This window comes from Corvus hawaiiensis, chromosome 13, assembly GCF_020740725.1.
Source record: "Corvus hawaiiensis isolate bCorHaw1 chromosome 13, bCorHaw1.pri.cur, whole genome shotgun sequence".
Lineage (NCBI taxonomy): Eukaryota > Metazoa > Chordata > Aves > Passeriformes > Corvidae > Corvus > Corvus hawaiiensis.
The window spans coordinates 15,677,957-15,698,112 of NC_063225.1; the positions used below are offsets into that span (position 1 = coordinate 15,677,957).

Genomic DNA, 20,156 nt, shown 5'->3' on the forward strand with positions numbered 1-20,156 from the left:
AAGACCAGTGTGATCTAAGGTAGGTTGGAAAACTGCTGGCAAGTTCACAAGAATAATCACAGTCAAATCAAGGCTGACTGGATACGCATGTGTTAGGAGTGAGCAATTCTCACAGCTCTATTTCTCATGAAGCAAGGAGAAGAAACTTAAAATTCTCAATTCCAACAACATATACAAACCTCTTAAAAAGAAATCCTAATTCAGCTGTCAAAACTGTCTTTTATGTCCAGCACCATCTTCAGTGCAATCCTGCCTTTCTGCCTGCCTGATGTATTCAGAGGCTGTTGCGGGAGTCACTTCCTCTTGTCCGTCCTATTTAACTAATGCAATTCAAGAGAATAAAATAAACTATTTCTGCAATAGCAGGAAGGCACATAGTGAACTGTGGAATACCAAATCTACCAATTCACTTTATTCAGTGGATACAAATTTTACCCATAATACTTCTCTGTAACTGACTGACACTAAAACAGAACAAATAATTCAGTAATCACACCTGCACCCAGAACAGGCTGTCTTGTTCAGTACTGAGGTCATCCAGAGAGGGGAATTTGCAGTGCAGCTGCTGTACTTTACATAAACACAGAGCTTCCATGGAAATTTGAATGCTTGCTTCTCACCCCTCCTCCCTTTTCTTTTTTAATATAATTTTCCTATACTCTTCGGAAAACTGTGAATTTTGGGGGCAGCTATGGGTTTTTTCCTAATCTGAGAATGAAATACATCAAAAAATTATTTTCTCTTGTAAACAACAGAACTGTCTGATGATTTTAGTATGATATTAACAGAAAGTCCACAACTATTTTTACAGCATAAGAAACAAAATTTTAAACTGCCTAACTCTACTTTTTCAAAAGCAGGCAAGAGAGAGTTTTAAAGGAAAAATGCCCAACATTTTAGATTAAGTGTTCCAAGCTGAGTTTTATGCTTACATGGTTATACAGTTTCATTGGCAAAATGACCCAGGATGCACTCACTTCTTTACAATGCCAAGTTCCTCTCCAAAAATGACCCTCCTCCTCCACATTTTTTATTATGCTAAATAGAATAGTTATTGTTATTTCTCATGTGCTAAATCAATATTATTTTCACAACACCCTTAATGGTTCACTTTTATTAAGGGCATTCCCCAGTACACATCATCTCAGTCCTTGTGAAAGCCACATTCTAAGTATTTCTCAAACCATGCTGGTAAAGTATGAAATTCAGATGTGATATGTACAGGATGACCAATCTTACACTGCTAGTTACCATCTACCAGAGACAGTAAAAAGTTCTGCAACACAACTACATGTTTACTAAATCCCCAGAAAACTTCATTACAATATCTATATGTTCGTATATCATTAACCTACAGCAAAACACATTCAAGTTCTCATTTGGCAAAAAGCCCTGTAAGGGTGCAGAGCCTTATTTACGCACATTCCTGAAACAAACTGCAAAAGGTAAATAGCAGATGTTTCGGTATTGGCCAGTCTAGGTGTTCAAACTGAGCCCCAGTCCCCCACTGCAGCAAGCTGGGAATCCTGCTTCAATAAGCATTCTTAGTAGGACCCATTCAAATTCTCATATATATCGGCAGAATAAGCAGGAAGTTCAATAACAAAAAAAGGAAGTATATTTGCACATTTCAATGCATTAAAATAATGCACGACTTCCATTCTTCTCTATTTAAGTTCCTGTGTATGTGTAAAAGAAGATGAAGAAGCAAAATTTTCCATTTCAACTACGGATTGTGGTAGAAACAGCATCAGAAGATGAAAATGTCTCTGCCAGTCCAGCTGAACATCATCTAGTCAACTGTTATAAAAGGTACTTACTGAAATGAGTGGCACAATCACCATTCCTTCAATAACAAAGAATCCTCTCTGAAGCTAAAAAAATTACAACATGGTTGTTTTGCACTTTTACTAAGAGTTCTTGCATTACATCAGCTTTTGCATCAAAGCTGGTAGTGCAAAGAGGAAAGCAAAGCCCATTTTATGAACTGATGTAATCAAGCCTAGCATCTCTCTGGGGTTTTTTTGTTCCTATGGTCACAATGACATCAGCCTACTCTGCCTATTCAGTAGTGGAGAGCAATGACAGTTCTTCACCTCTGCTCACACATTTCTCTATTCTTTTCCTCTTGCTTGTACATCCTGTCACATTAAGAGCCACTTGCATTTCAATGGGACACAAAACAACACTTGCCTCAAATCCCTCTCCTCACTCCTTTCCTCAATGTTTCCAGCTGTCAAAGACAACATCAAAACTTGGCTTGAGAAAGGAAAGAGGGGAAAGAGAAATCTCAGGCACATCTAAGCACATCTAAACACTGTAAAGTGGGCCATGAATTTACAGTGTGGATCCCACACTCTTCAAGTAACGGCCATGTGTTAAGTGCAGCAGACACTGCCACAAACAGAGCTGACCTGCAAAGGTTCTGAAGCTGTTTGTCTGCCCCATGGCACAGTAGATGTTTAATTGGCACCCACACTGCAGTTCCAGGAACAGCTTGGTGCTCCCAGCATCCTCCTTTACATGGGGCCAGATGTGCTTCAAAAGGCTCCTACAAACCCATGCAAGTAACTCCGTTTTTCCGAATCAGTTTCTACGCCTGTAAAATGAGAGTAATCATACTAATCTTAAAAAGAACAGCAACTGAAGAGAAGTTGATTCACTTGCCATTGACATAATCCAGCCCTGGAATTCCCCATCTAATTAATTCTCTCATCTGAGACACAATATCTAGGCCAGAATACATTAAAGGAAATATATTTACACATGGAAAGTACTATAAGGCTTAGTGACAAATGTGATTTGTTACTGAAGCTTACCCGAAACACACAATACATTTTCTAAATTTTCCTACTAAGAATTTTCTTGGATCTGCTCTTCTGTGTATAGCACACAAACGTGTATCTGCACAGTAGTTGGTACTAAAACTCATCTAAAAAGATGAAAAAATATCCACCATCAAACCAACCAACCTATTAACCAAACAATCCCCCAATCTCCACTTCTTCTTCCATGTTTTAAACTATGAGGAGAAACTAATAAAGAGAAAACTTTTTTTTTACCTTTTCCACTGAATTAGATCTTTTGCAAGATTTAAAGAAGACAACACTATGGAGCACCGAATGCAACCTGCAATAAATGTAACCTTGCCATAGACTGAAAAAATTAAATGTCATGCTGGATAGCTATGTACATAAGATTATCACAGATTTCTTCTGTTATCCTCTTCATATATTCTTCAGCTGAAGTCAGAGAAATAATTTCCATATTTTCCATTACAAAATGTAGACAATAAGAAAAATATGATTCTCTGTAGCTGAACTGCCTACTTCAATCCCAAGAACTGATTTTTATTTGCCAACTGTCCTACCCATTAATAAAAAGGAGCACAATCCCTCTCCATCTGCTGTATTTTTTGAGCATCTTACCAAGTAACATGCAAAGAAATGAGCAAATATTTTAACAACTAGAAGTCAAATGCATTAGAATAAAGGCATTACAAATATAAAAAGTACAAGTGATTTTTTATGGACAGAAAGAAAATGTTATGCACATATTAAAATGTATGTAGATATTACATGTTTGTAGAATCTATACGCAACATATAGGTAGATTGTATCTAAACTGCATCTATGTTATCTATATGTCTGTGTATTGTGGATATATTTATATAGCTATAAACATACATACTTTTATCTCTAGATAATATAAATCTCTTAACTAACATCAATTACCATCAATTTTTTTCCCCATTTGGGAGAAGGTGTCAATTTAAAACAGAGAACTTGATATACATTTATCCCTAACCCTATGGTAACCCACGCAGTTAGAGCCTAAAGGATTTATTTAATATTCTTCTTACTAGCAGCTGACAGATATCTGACAACACAAAAATGTAACATTTCATTTAATTTCTCCACAGGCTGATTTCAGTGAGCCCCAGATGTTTTAGCAGAAGAAAGAGAAAGACATTCCACATTTTTACAGTGGGGGATGGGAAATTTGTTTATAACAAATGGTCCTTGCTTTAATAATTTCTATCAAAAATTAAGAGGCGTTAATTTAAAAAAAAAAAATCCTAAGTGGTACTCCATTCTTGGTTCATTAGCTTGCTTGTCTCTTTTTTCTTTTTTTTAATTATTGTGTGTGTTAAGGCACCAGGTGTGGCAGAAACCAGTAAGAAATTTTCTAGGGGACATTCCATATTATCCCCTAAACTTATCCTCTAGCAGAAAGAAGGCAAATTACAACAGAAGACAAGTAGCTCTTTCTAGTTTCATATTGCATGCATGAAGCATTATACAATAAAATGCAATGAGAAAAAATTACAATGATCCCTAAAATGATTGTAAGGTGATTATGTTCCATTTCACCTCACAAGCCTTCCAGAAGGATTTATTTCATGCCTTTATTTAACCTGTAATATCTTGAGAAACTCTTCAGAGGGTTTTTCCCAGACAGGACATAGCACACTGCGACAGAGGTGGAAATGACAAGAGGCAGAGTCTGTAACAACCACAGCTTTCCCCACTCCTCACAGCGGGTCAGATGCACCTGTCACATGTCCTGTTGGCAGTATGAGAGAGGTAACACTGCCAGGTGTCTTGAACTCGATCCCACGTGGGTTTGTTCCTTTGCCAGTTGCGTCCAAAGCGCTTGTAATTACTATCAGGGGAACCAGCCATTTACAGAAGCACTTTTGAAGCACCTGAGACTGCACCCATGAAGTCTGTCAAATAACTAAAGACAACATTTCAAAATACACTCATTTGCTATAGTTTTAGACAAAGTAAAGAGCTCTGAACCCCTGCACAAAGGTCAAAGTAGAGAACAAAATCCTCGGTAGAACTACAGATCAAAGTGATTCAAACACAATGAGAAGATGCAAATAACGTAATTTAAGGAAGCTCAACTTTTCAACATAACATCTTGGCCAACAGCAGAAATCTATCAGAAACTAAACTGATAGATAACTGATGGTTAGTATTAACTTTAAAGGTAAGTAATTAAGCTCTTTTTGCACTTGTGTGTTAGATTGCATTTTGTCTGAAATGCGTATTTGTGAGCAAGACGGTTGGAGAATGATGAGTTATGGGCTGTTTACAAAGAACAGAAAGTGCAATATAAAATGACTATTGCCTCATAATATAGCTATTACCACAGTCTATAGAAAAATAAAGCATCTTTATGCTGACTACAAGTGACTAAATACTGCTCAAGGACAAAGCATTTCCAAGGTTTACCTGGCAAAGCTTCATCAAGACTACCTTTCATTGAAAGAAAAATAACCCTGTATGTTAGTTAGAAGAGTAACCCTTTATGTTGTCAGCTGGCAAATGAAGAATCACACAAACAGCAACTTAAATATAATTTGTAAACCTCAGCAAAATAGGCCATCCTTCTAGAAAAAACAAAGATGCTCCATAGTGATATTGGCAGAGCATCTTTACATATGAATAAAACAGAAGTGCATCCAGAGTGCACACATACCTACACTCAATAGAAAGTCAAGAACAGAACTGTGCCTGCCTAAAATCTCCAACTGAGCAACCGTGTCACTGACTGGAAGGACACTGGGCAGCACAGGAAAAAAACAGCACCAATTTCAGCAGTCAGAAAATACAATGGGGATTACAGCTGGAAGGGAATTGGGCAAAAGGCTGGAGACAAAACAGTGCAACTGACCATAAACAGAGTTTCAAGTACTACAGAGTTACAACATTATTATAGTAAATTGCATAAAAGAGAGGGCACTGCTGTTTTAAAGAAACTTCCACGTAACAAAACTGTAGCAGTGCCTGGCAAAATGAGCCCTGATCTCCGACAAGGTACATCTTGTGATGTAAGTGATGTAAGTTAATTGGAATATTTCCTGCTGAAACACAAACTGAAACAGAAAAACCCACTATAAGAGGAGGATGAGATGCCTAAGACAGAAGATGAGAAAACAAAATCTTTGGTGTCTTTCACTCTCTTTTCAGATACTCATCTACCAAAGATGTCAAACAGATAATATACCAAGGCAGCAACACAGCAGGAAAGGGATACCACGTCCTAACCTCCTGCTCTGTAACTCTGCCCTACACGTGGGGCATCGTAAGGACTGAGTTACAGCTCAAACTTTAAATGGAACAGAAAAGCTTTTAATACACTAAGCAAAATAATAAACTAATTAACACTCGAGCAGACATGAGGACACACTGTAGATCATCATTGCAACAGCATTTTCAAAAGTCATAAATAGCTTCAACAAAGAGCCAGCTGAGATACACTTTGTATAGGATAGTCAGATTTTCCTGATGTCTGGTGCTGCTCAGGGCAGACCAAGTATTTCAGAACAAGAAACCAAGAACAAGGATCCCAAATTGCGCTCACAATTTGCACTGTGCTTCTCAAGAATCTGTGGAGGTTTTTCCAGATAAAAGAGGTTTCTAGATTAACATGCACTTTTTTTCCACCTCTAAATCACATCTCTGCAATTACTCATGTAACAGGGTAAAGACTGGCTTGGTCCCATCTGCTGCCTACTGCAGTGTGGTCCCTTCCCCACCCCCATTATCTCTAGTTAGGTTCTCCAGAAGCTGATGCACTGGAAATTGAATATGGGAAGAAAGCTTTAATTACGTCTTACATTGCCATTTATGACTTTCCAGTCTGAAAACAAACCGAGTATTTAGCTCAGATGGGACACCAAGTTCTCTGTCTCAGGCAAGCTGGATTTCTCTGCCGTGTGCAAATCGCTCCTCCTGCACATCTGTGGTACATCTGAGCTGAACACATGCTGTCCACATGTCTAGGATTTCTCTGCATCTCTAGAGGAACTGTGACTCCAACTGAATGTCCTATGGCTTGATTAGAGTCACTACAGGAATTCCCAGGCAATCATCCAAAGGCCTCACAAAGCACCCAGACAAGAACCAGTCTCACACAAGTGCCAGACACAGAAACCCACAGAAGCCCAGAGAACGAATCACTGAAGCAGGACAGAAAGCCCTTCTTTGGTAGATGCTGAACTTCCTTAGAACTGGTCAATCTGACACTGGCTTCAGGAGGGCAGAATTATCATTCTAGGGATATCAGAAGCCTCAGAACACAGATGGCAAAATTCACTATATTACAATGCTACTTTTATTGGTTTTAATTTCCCTAAAATTTAGAAACTTTTGTCTGTGTTTACCAAGAAAAGAAATTAAAACCACTTTTCCTCTATAGCTTCATCGTCAAAAATAAATAATGCAATGCTGTCAATATTCTCGAGATCCTTTGGAAATTCTCACTCTAGCTAAATGTTATTTTATTGCTGAAGCAGATATTGACCAATATTCAAGACAGAGTGAGCTCCCTGTTCAGATTATCTCCATCTCCCTTATAAGAACATTTTCTAACTGCAGGAGGGCAATTCTGGCTGGAGAAGGAAAAAATCCCTACCATCTTTCATAAGGGATTTGTTGTCTAGATCAGCTTAAGGGTGTATATCTGTGTATCACAGACTTTATTAATACTGTCAACGCCACAATAAAAGCAAAATTCTGCTTCTATAACTGCATGTTCCATCTGAAACATCAAGAAGAAATCATAATTTCAATTCTATGACCTGCTTATAGGGACAAAACAAACATTACAAATAATATTAGCCAAAGACACCAAACCACTGACTCCCTCTCTTGTAACCAGAACAGAGAGGTGTTATCTTAGGAACAAACATTGAAGAGATGTCTGGGGAGAAACTGAACTAAACAGCAACCAGTTCTTCCCAAAAATATATGAATGTCTCCAGAGAACCAGGAAAAAAGCTTTTAAAATGTAACCTGAGACACGATTTTTACTGAATTTGTGTAAATTCTTACGGACTTCCACCAGAGCAGCTGTCTAAGCAGGGCTTTTACAACCCACTCCAGTACATGCACCCTCATGGTTTTATCTACATTTCCTGTCTCAGTTTGCTTTCCTAACAAGTAAATGTTTGCAAATTATTCCCAAACAAAATAGCAAAGAACTGTCTGGGAGTTCAGTGAAGACATTTGCCCCTGAATGAATGAAGATAGCAAAGAGTAATAACATGGAAATTTGTACTTGGAGAGGGCCAGGATTTACTCCATTGGTAATCCTGTCCCCCATGGACTATTCCAAATGCACAGACAATTGGAGCCAAATGGAACAGCTTGCAGACTCAAAATCTACCTGAGCAATGCTTCTCTTGACCTTGCAGGCACTTGTCAGACCCAGCTAAGGGCTGTAAGCACTCCCATCCTAAAACACTGCAGTGCTACCTGACTTGGACAGGTCACGTAGCACAGGTTACTGAAAATTGTAGATAATGTGCAATTCAGCTGGTTGCTTGTAAGCACATGAAGTTTCCTATGGAAGAGTCCTGCTGGAGTGAGGTTTTCAGCAATGATCACTGCTGAACCCTTGAACTAGTTTAGAAAACCAGATAATCAAAATAATGTAGATACCCTCTTTCTATACATATATATAAAGTAATACATTCTTTATGTTTTTATATTATTTTCTCAAATTTTAAGTCTAGATGTCTTAAATTCAGTTTAAAACAATGTTTAGTTACTTCAACATATTTTAGAACTAATACAATATCATATGAAGAAAAGGTCAAAAGGTCTTTAGGAAGTCAAGGAGCACCTGATGCTGTTCCATGGATCAGAAAACCACCAATATCTGCTGTATGCTGCTCACAGTTAACTGGAATTTTCCCCTATTATTCTATCCATGCAATGTGCCAGTGGACAGATGGCAGCAAGGTACAAAATACGTAATGAACACAGATCAGCTGCATGATAGGGAACTTGTACGTTTTTCCAGTGTATCCAGGTTTACATCAAGAACAAGCTCTTAGAAAAAGCAAGTGTATTTACAAGCGTGTATAAATAAAGGGAGCATGTATTACCATATTCCCATATACTTTCATGAATTAATTTTTTTAATGAACAGAAGGGGAAGGGATTTTTCTTCATTCTTGGGTTTTCTTCAATTGCAGCCATAACTGGCCATGTTGAAAAAGGAAGGTGAAACATGCAAGTGGGGAAATATTCACACAATGCTGTGCAAAAATGAAGAAGAAATGGGATCAACAATTACAGAGCTGCACACACCAGAAGGCTGTACAATGTCCTGCAAGAGGCTTACTGTGGTCACAGGCTTTTATGCCCATGGGCTGCCTTGAAGGGCAATACCTTGTGATTTACAACATGAACAAACTCATGCCATAAGACATTTCCTCTGAAAAGAACATCCACAAATTTCCTTACTCATCCAATTAGGCACACAGAATGATGTGTACACTGAGAAAGCTTTGGTCTTAATTTTTCTGTTAAGTACAATGACCACAGGAATACTAAGTTTCCAGAAAAAACAAAACTGTTCTTTCAGTTGTCAAGATCTGTAATACAAAAAACCATAAGCAGGGAGCTGCAGTCAACCCACTCTGAAAACTTGGTCAAACATTGCTTTTTTAACCTGAACTAACAATGAATTGTTATTTTGAAATTTCACCGAACATAAACCAGAACAGTTAAAGTTACAGCTGGACTCATTCAAAAAATAAACTGAAATATTTACTGTTTCTTCAACTCCCTGGACAGCTAAAAAAAATGTAACAGAAAGGTGTTTACTGGGGGTTTTTTCCTCCCCATTCACTGCATTTTTCTCAAAACTGAGTAGATTCTGTCATTTACTGGAGATGTAAAGATATCACAGTTAAGGAAAATTATTAGTAAAAGGTTCATCTGACTTTTGTAATGAACAAAGGCAAAAAAATTAAACAAGACATTTTTAAAACTAGAGTTTTGACCAATTAAATTTTTTCTGAACATATAATTTAAAAAATTGATATTTTATCCTCATACATTTGAGAAAGAAATTAACGTCAAAGTAGTAATTCGGAAGAATAAATTAGTAAGACAACAAATTAGAAGACAGCAGTGTAATTCAGGGTATGCCTAGCTCCTGTATAAGACAAGCCAAAGAAATTAATTCTGTCATCTTTGTATGAAGCTCATGACTTCCATTTGAATGAAGTTAAATCCAGTTGGTCAGTCACAAGAGGTGTCCTCCAGGGCTCAGTTTTGGGACCAGTCCAGCTGCAAATGACACCAAGCTGGGTGGGAGCATCAAAAGAAGGACACTGAGGTGCTGGAGCAAGTTGGCCTGTTCTCTCACGTAACAATCAACAGGACAAGGGGAAATGGCCTCAAGTTATGCCAGTGGAGGGTCAGTTTGGATATGAGGAAGAATTTCTTCACTGAAAGAGTAGTTAAGCATTGGAAGAGGCTCCCCAGCAAAGTGGAGGAGTCATCACCTCTGCAAGAGTTCAGAAAATGAGTAGATGTGGCACTTCACAATACAATTAGAGGGAGCACAGTGATGTTTGGTCAAAGGTTGGACTTGATAATCTTGGAGGTCTTTCCCAACATTAATACTTCCATGATTCTATTCATTTAAGCTACAAAATTGATTTTAGGAAGACAACCAGCACTGATTAAAAGACCAGCTGGTGGAAAACCCATCAGATTCCAGATGGCTAATTAAACTTGCCACTGAAAATTTGGTGAACTTGCTTCATTTAGCTCCATTTTCTAAATCATGGATCTCATTATACCATGTCTATGCTTAAAAAGATATCCCTACTATCATCAGTCTTTTTCTCTGTTCTGGTAATTTTAGGCAACAATTAAATCACCTCCTATCGTTTTTTCCCCCCATAAAGTAAATAGTTAATTTTTATTTTCACAAAGCTTGTCTTGTAAGAACAGACTGTAGAAATTTCAGCTCTCATCTCACATATAGGCAAATCACTGCTCCAACAGTACTGGAAACACACTTCCGAAAAAGAAACATTAAGAGATTTACCCTTAGGCTTTCTAAAGATACTTTTACAGCTCAGTAAAGTCCCATGTTGGTGCTACAAGCAGCCAGCAGGATTCTACATGACAGTACAGGACGTTTGGGCAGTCAGGACAGGGACCCTGGTAGTCACACTTGACAGCCACTGCCATTCCTTTTCCATTCCAAAGTGTCCACTGCCAGTTTGCGCACTGAGAGCCGAGGACATCACTAAATGGAGTTACACGTTCATGTTGCCTGTTTTAGCCTGTGGACTGTCAGGCACAGCAATAGGTTTTTAGCTTAAGACATTTTCTTTGTCTGGAAATAGTTAATGCATCTCATATGTAGACAAATTTCCTTTTCATTCATAAAGGGCTGACTAGAAAACAGTCCAATTATAATTACAGAGCTCACCAAACTGCAGAATGTTGCCCCTCACACTTGTGTGGGTGGGCTGCGAGCCTTCCTAGATCTCTGACCTCACAGAAACCTTTACTAAACAAACCTCAAGTTTGTGAGGGGCCTTCCTATTTAAACCAGTACCAAGCAAAATGTTCAAAGAGTATCTGCAAAATAGAAAAAAAACCACATCTACTAATGTGGAAGAGGAACTGATAAACAAAGCCAGGTAATCTTTAAAAACATTGTTCTATTTTGAAAAATCTTCTGGGGTCACTCTTTTCAGATATGTCAGAAATGCTCAAGTTATAACCTTGAAATTGAGACCTAAAAAGTGCCTGTATTACAAAAGGCTGCATTGTAATAAGTAAACACAAGTCACTGAGCTACAAATCCAGATACATTTTCTTTTATCACTTCCTAACTTCTTAATCTCTGGATTTTCAAGCATAGTCTTCTGCTAATGTAGCTCTTGCAGCATGGATTTTTGTATTGTTTGCTTATTGTACAAGCAAATAAACTGCAGACTTTCAGAACAACAGAACATTTTTTACTGTGCTGTGTGGATAACAGGCGATGCCTTTTTCAGTCAAATTGATGGAAATATAAGGTAATTTGTCATTATCAAGTATGTTCTGAAAACATGCAATTTCTTTGTGTTACTGGAATAAAGCTCAACAAAACTGCATGAAAGTTCTGTATCTCGAAAAGGATTCAACCAAGCCCCTCAAATGTCTTATTTAGAATGACATATATATAGGAACTATTGATAAAAGCAGGTAATCCAACATTGGGGTACAATTAGTGGGGTTTAATTCCAAAAAGAGTTCATATGTCCATTGGCATGGCATCCAGTAAGCAGTGAAATGGATCCTAGTACGGTTTTCTCTCTCTGAAGTCAGAATGGCAGCAAAAGCCCCTGCTGTGTTCTATTTTTTGACATTTGTTGAGAGTTGTACCTCAGCAGACATGCATCTTCCCATCTCACAAAATCAGCCTACGTATTCTGTCTACCATTTCCTGCAAAGAGGAAGAGAAGCACTGATTCCTTTTACAAAACCTATTTATTTCCTGGCCACTCCTCTGAAGAATTGGAGCACTCATTAGATGAAATACTTCAATGTCAGAAGCAAAGCTCTTTGGACAACTGCACGAGTGCTGCAATACTGATCTTGCAAAGAAAGGTTTTGGCACCCAGAAGATGTGAGACCCCAGTGCTCCCCAAATGTTTCAAATATTAACAAATGACAAGAATAGAAGGAGGATTTCACTCACTGAAGACACTGACACTGTACATACACATAACAGGGAGTCCCTATCACAGCCAGTCTGGCTACCCTTTAAAGCATCAGCCTATCTGCAAAAAAAAAAAAAAAAAAAAAAAAAAAAAAAGGCAAAAAAAACCCACCCCAAAAGCCCGACCAAACAGGAAAAAACCCCCAACCAACGCCCACAGATATCAACAAAATGAAAGGCACAACAGCTTATGCCTCTTTTGTGGAGATCTTTTTACTCAGTGACTGATGGGGCAAAATAACTGCAACTTTAGTGACACCACGGACACTGTAGAAATGATGAGATTTTTTTGCCAGTAGGCATCCTTTTAGTAAATTTAGGAAAGTTTAACAGGAGTTTTCCAATGTCTAAATATTAAAATATTTAGTGTACTCTACTGTATCTGGCAGATTCAGTTGTCTCTAACAGTGGACAAGGCTGCCTGGGAAAGCTGCAAAGTCAACTGTTTCTAAGCCTGGAGGGAAACTTATATTTTAGTATAAAATTAATTTAATGATCCTAGCTCATAGAAGGGATTATTTAAATTCTTTTCCTTTAAATGGTAATAGGACCATGTGACAAATATTCCTCAAAGAGGAATATATTGATGACTGCAAGGAAAACCAGCTCTGCTGAAATTTGCATCAAATAAAGTCCCTCTCCCCAGCACATAGACACTGGATGGTGGGACAAGGAGTCTTCTGGCTACTCATATACTTAATGCGCTCCTTTGCTGAAAATCTTGGAAATACACAGCATTCATTTTTAAGCCCTAACAGAAGCCTCTTTTCCCTCAACTTCAGGAAGCAAACATGTCAAAAGCTGTTTGGACTTCTGATATTCCAAAAATTAACACAGCGTGCTACAGCTATATTCTTTGCCACGTTCCAATTTTTCCTGCTTTTTCATTTAGAGTGATAGTAGCTGCCAAAATATGTTTCAAGCTTGAAGATAAGAAAACACCTTCTAAAATTAACAGTAAAATAGCCAGAGAAATAAAGCTGCTGCCTTTGTGAACCAGTAACATGTATAGAATCAGAGAATATATTGCCAGAGGTGTAAATATAAAGATAAGCTGGTAAACCAAGTTACCAACAGTGGCAAGGCATACACTCCCTCTTCCCACCACAGGTGGCTGGTGCAGATAGGAGAGATAACCCAGACAGGCAGGGCTCAGCAGGTATCATCTCCTGCCACCAAAAGGTCTGCCAGTTTAACAGATGTGGGAAGAGATAAAAAACATAGGTGACCAAAAGGCCTGTTTTTACACTATAAAAGTACTACAGTTTATCACAGAGGCAGAAGTGTTCTACACACACCTTGAGAATGGCAAGATTTCTCTCCTGAGTCTGGACGCAATTCCGCGGTTACTTGCCTGGGAATTGGGGGAAAGGATTTTGATGTGTGCTCCATCAGGAATTGGATGATAAAACCCATTGGATCCTAAGTTATATTATTTCTTTGCTAGCTGAAAAATTAATAATTTAACCCCATGTGCATAATATTAGTTGTCCTCTTTTGTCTTATCCCTGTGTAGTAATAGTCTGTTTTAAGTCTTATGCCTCAGCTTCGTATCTATTAAATAATATTCATTCTATAATAGAGTAAATCAGCCATTACTAAAGAACTCATAAATGAGAGCGGGTCTTGGGGTGCTGGCCACCTCAATAATGCAAGTGCCTGCTGCCAGAGGCCTGGGCAAAAGGCAGGAACCTATTTAAATCCACATCATCCATTCACTACACCAACGTACTGTCCCAAAAGCCTTTTGGCCTTTGTTTCATCAACCACATTATTGAGAAGACAGAAAATCCTTCTGAGACACAGAAAACAAAAGAACAGGGAAGGGGTGATTATGTCAAATTACATGAAAGTTAACAGAGATGACATTATTATTTACAGGAAATCCTCCATCCAATTCCTAGAGAGAAAAACAAATAAAAAAACCACAACAGCTGTAACACTACAGCTACTAAACCAAAGCTACTGCAGTAATAGAAGTATTTTATTAGTAAGTTGCTGAATTCCCTCTCCTACTAAAAGATCCCACTTTAGAGTCCCCAAAGCTCAGAATCACTACTTGTGTATTACGTCCATCTTCCACTGACCACAGTCATGGCTCAGCTTTTGAAGAGAGACAATTTTAAGTGCAGTAGCGGAAAGTTGCATGTGTTTTTTCAGTAACAGCTCTCAAAGCAAAGCAAACCCCGTGTCAGAGCAGGAGCACTGTGGGAGCAGCATCTCTCTCCGCCTCCCTCTACACCACTACAGTGTCCAAAGTTATTTGCTACAGTACCTGAAGAAACAGCTTAGCTCATCAATCAAAGGCACATTCTCAGACACCCACAGCAAAACCACCCCCACACACTGTAGGGAAAATGTATATGTGTACCAAGAAAAATAAAATAATGATTTCTGACAGATGAGCAAGCTTTTCAGAAAAATTAATCTGTTATCATTTAATTATTGAATTTGTATACCATCTTTAACTACCCAGTTGCACATATTGCTGTAGTACACTAGATTGAAAATTCAGTAAATTCTGTCTCAAACTCTCAGCCTAAGATGTTGCATTACAATATGAATCTTGTTTGAATAATAAAATTAATTTTAAATTAACTGGATGACATACCAAACCAATGTATTTTCAAACCTATGGAAGGTTTTGAACCCTATAGAAATGGGGACGGTAAAGTATTCAGTCATAAATTTACACTTGTTTATTTGAAATATTTGTTTCCCACTGTTACAAACACATTTTACAACTATTTTTGTACAGCATCCTTTCAGAAAGCTACAGTACTAGGGCTTGCATTCTGTAGCTGCTTTGATTTACAGATTTTTCCCTTGGATATCTGTTGAATTCAATTCTCACTTAGCCTTAACTATCACATTTCATTTTCCAGTACATGGAATCTCCTAAAGTTGACTGCCTTTCAGAAAGGCACCTCATCAAACCCAACAGCTCTTTCTAAAGCAAAAACACACCAACATAATTAGAAAACCTTTTGTTCTCAGTATTTGAAATTTTTTTGGATTGTATAACCTGGCCTATTGAAAAAGATAAACTGAGTCTTAATGTATCCACCCAAAACATGAAATACCTATTAAACATACGCCATTAATTTTATCTTGTCCTAAACCATTTTCTACATAATCTATTTATTCTGTTATCTGGAACACAACCCAAACTGGGTATTACATCTGCCAGCTAATAGCTGTAGACCATTAATGGCATTTCTCATTAGACAGAAGTACATATTTCTCAGATAAAGCTGTTTCCAATCATCCAAGTCAAGCTACTTCGGACTTTGTAAAAGGTAGAAAAGCGAAATATTGCTGCCAAAAAAATATTCATCAGAACTACAATTTAAAAAATGGTGTGAAAGGCAGCATGCTGGAACTTTTAACAACTCCACTGCTTCTCATAATTTGGAAGAAATGAAAATTATACCAGTGATTTAAGGGAAAACGCAAGCTTTTACCCCGATGAACTGTGAGCATATTTTTTACTGTCTTACTTAATTTGGGAAATGTGTAGTAACTGTGTTCATCAGCACATGCCTACAGGCCTCAAGTAATACCCTGGCTATGCTTCCTTACCCTTTCACTCTTCTGACACTAGACTGCTGCTTCCTTCTGGGGCCTTGCCCAGGAGAGGGCTCATGAAAGTCACATACTTTTATCTCTGTATCTTAATGACTAAGCAGAATTATTGTACAGCTGTTGATAAGTATAATTTTTTTTAAAAAAAAGGTTGTATTAGTAACAAATCTCTGAGAGAACTGGGAGTGCTGAGCTTGTTTATGGCTTCGGAGAGGTAGGGGATGACAGATTTTGCTGATATTTGCACTTGGATAGCATTGAAATATGAAACAAAAATGGTTCGTGAAATGTATATTAGTTTCGCCACAGCACTGGAAAATAACACTACTCTCTTCCCAAATTACACATCAAATAAAGAACCCTTCATGATGGCTGCTTTCTGCAGAGCTCACATAAATGACTTCTAGCTGTCACTGTCTGGCCCAAAGCTTAATTCCACTGAGCTGCCGAGAATAAAGGAGAGTGATTAAAAGAATACAGTGTCACTTCCAATACTGTTTTTGTGGTATACTAGAAAAATATACTAGATTAGCATCCCTAATGTATTATGGAACTCCAGTATGTGTCTGCAGTATACCCCAACCCAGAAATCTGGCTGATGGACTTTAGTATGCATTTGTCTATATAATTGGAGACTACTGGTTTCATGTAAAGCTGCACTTAACTGATTTTAATACCTCCCAGCACTGAATGTGCTGGATCTGACTTCCAATGCTGAACTGCAGTAACAGGTTGAATATGCAATTATTCTGAGCTACCATGTAAAACTGAGTTTATCAAAGCCTATTTTCCCTTTCAAAACACAAACATCTCTGTCAGGCTCTCCTCCATGTAGAGGTAGTAACTTTCTTTTATTTCAAGATGTTTTCTTGATTATGAAATCTAAAAGATTCACTATATATATATAACTTTTACTTTACAATCCAGGCAATGATGAGAACACATTAGTTAACACCAAAAAAACCATAATAAGCAACCTTTCTTTGGATAATCTATTAATCCATTTTATGATAGAACATGTAGTACAGCTATTTGAAGAGCTCCACAGTAAGCTTCACCTAAAGCAGACAGTTGTACATTTCCAATTATAAGTGAAAAAACTCTGTGCCTTCCATATCTGATTCATATTTTGCTTTTAGTAAGAGGAACTGCAACATACATACCTTCTGAAGCAAAATCAGTAAAAAATGAATAAAGCAATTTGAGAAGGTCTCAAGACAGAAAGAAGTGCTATTAATTAGGGAGAAGTTCAGAGAGATGACAGTAATGTAAGTAGGGACAGGGTGAAGGCTCTTGGGTTCCCGTCCAAATCTCTCAAATCCAATGCTCTAAATGAGAGTTCAAACTCTAAATTTAGGTGTCTAAAATTAAAATGGCCTAAGGGGTCAACAGTCTGTATCTTTCAGTTTATTTAAGAAACTGTGTAGTTACTCAGTTGTCTGAAGAAAAAAAACCAACCCAAATTGCAAAACTCATGGCCTAAGTTCAAGGGCCCAGGTTTAACATAAAATGATTTGCTGTATTCTATGCCCTGATTTTCCCTAAAGTTAAAACTTCTGCCTCAAACACAGGGGTCTCTTTGCTCATAGTATTCTCAGTATCAAAAACCCTCTTCACTTGCCATGGGCAGTAATACAACTAATCAACACATGTATTAAGCAGCAGCTGCTCCCTTCAGTTTTTATAAATTTGGCAATTGTCTTCTATACACTCCCTTACTCCCCCATTTAAGCGATCTATCAAGGGAAGAAGGTACAATTCAGAATCTGAGTGTTAATCCTCCAAATATTTAGTAAATTACAGTTGAGAATGATTGGAAGTTGCAGAATTGTGCTGCCAGAAGATACAATGACAGATTAATAGGAGTGGAAAAGCATTTGATTTTAAAGGGTCATTTTTTAAAACATTTTTTTTTACCCTCCTTTCTTCTGCATCTTTGAGAAGTTTTTAAGAGAACCACAAAACACATACACTTTTGAGTGGACTATTACATCTCCTGGCTACAGCACCTGACTCTATCTCAGACTGAGGAGAGATGTGCTGTTAATATTCCATGTCTGCACTTCAGCACCTGATGTATCCATCAAGATGGTGATTATCATAACATAATTTTGCAAATGCTCTTCATGGGGCAGGAAACGTTTTAAAAACAAGTAACTACATAGCCACTCAGCAGGAACCCGACCCCCGTTTCTGTGCCAGGTTTGCAACAACAAACCTCACACAGTTTGTATGTAACACTCACTGTATTGTAGAAACAGAGACTGTGACAGTTCAATCATGTCTTGCACCTGTGAGTGCAACCTATTTTCATCCCAGGTCATATATGACTGAAATAATGAGGTGGGGTATCTGTCAATTACATTGCAAATCCTTGCTGATAATGATCTTTATATTAAACCACATTTGCGAGAGAAGAAAAAAAATAAACCACCACCAAACCAAAAATACCCATCTCTAGTACATTAGAACAAACCCAAATTCAAAGAAAACCCATACTGAAGAGCATAAAAAAAGTCCTGCATCATTCACTCCTGAAAAATCTCACTGCCTCCCAAATCATCTCCCTTGGGAAGTCAGCATGGCCAGAGCTGCACTACCCACTACATCCCTCTGCATTCCCTGCTGCAAGCCTAGGACAGACAGGTGAAAGAGAAAGGAAGGGTGTATGGAAAAAGCTTACACTGACCAGCAGGAACAGAAACTATGCTGTTCTAGATATACATGGACACATAAATACATGCATATACACACATATGTATAAATATTTATTCTACCCTAACAGTGTATAAACCCCTGTGTGGCAAACATTTTTCTCCACCACAAATACAGGGAAGGTTTATAGTCCAGAATGTGTTTTATCTTTGCATAAAGGTTGATATTTTACTTCCCCAAGTATTCCTGACCCCTTTTCTCTAACTGATTAAATTAAAAATAAATAAATAAAATCCTATGACATCTTTTTTAGTTCTGCCACAGAAGTAGAGGAAACTGCCCAAGAAGTACTTTGTCATTTCCTTCCAAGTCAAACAGCAGAAGTGCTTTTGATTAGAACTATGGAAAGCACACATTTTGCTACTACTGCTTTGGCTTCAGTCAGCACCACAGTTCTTGGAGCTGGATGAAACATTCCCAGTAAAATTTGATACTCAGCAGCAGAAAGGATGCTAAACCAACAGAAGAAACAATCAGGCTCCGTGTTGTTTTCTCTTGGGAACACTGGACATGCCGATAATCCTCTGATTCAAACAGATCAGCAGAACCAAAAGCTACAGAAACACTGCAAGGAAAGAACAGGAGATGAGTATCTGCTCCTTGAAAGGCCTATGGCATGAGAAAATAAGAAGTTTCCTCATCTCTGAAGCTGTTCTTCATATCCCAAATGCTTTCTCCCCAAAATACCCTGAAACATAAAAATAACAGCCAGAAGAAGTGCTCTGCTACTTTTACAATGCAATTTAAGAAAGTCCATTAACATGTCTTTCAAATATATAAGCTTCTCAATAACAAAACAATTTTGGACAACCAACAAGTGAGATGTACAAGTGATGCTTTTGGACCTTAACTGCCCCCAAATGCTTTCTGTTTCTGTGGTCAACTGCCTCCAGACATGAGAGAGCATCCAGCTGGACTTCTGATTCTGAAAAGTGAGGGGAAATGTGACCCTTTCCCAGTCCAGCAAAGAGATACCCTCACATTAACCATGCAAGAAGAAGCACCAGAGAAAAGACCATCAACAGAAAGAATAAAAGATGCAAAGAAATAATCCAAATTTGCAATAAGAACAAAGATATTTTCTTTCTACTGTTAAGTCACCTTAATTTTTTAAAAATTTTACCTGTATGTTTCTACACGCGCAGTCAATAGAGGAGTCCTTTTCATCATTAAAGAACTATTACACTGCCTGAAAATTATCATGCCAAGTACTGCAGCATGTGAACATTCTCACATTAGATAAAGCTTTCACATGGAATAAACCTTGAAATTGTCATGTGAGATGCAAACTGGCAGTCATATGCTGTCTGTTGCAGTGG

At 37.9% G+C, this 20,156-nt stretch overlaps 1 protein-coding gene across 4 annotated transcripts in view; it reads right to left on the bottom strand.

Moving 5' to 3' along the window:
• Positions 1-20,156, bottom strand: part of OTUD7A (OTU deubiquitinase 7A) — a 114,542-nt gene that overhangs the window by 74,398 nt on the left and 19,988 nt on the right. The gene's annotated exons all lie outside the window — the stretch shown is intronic.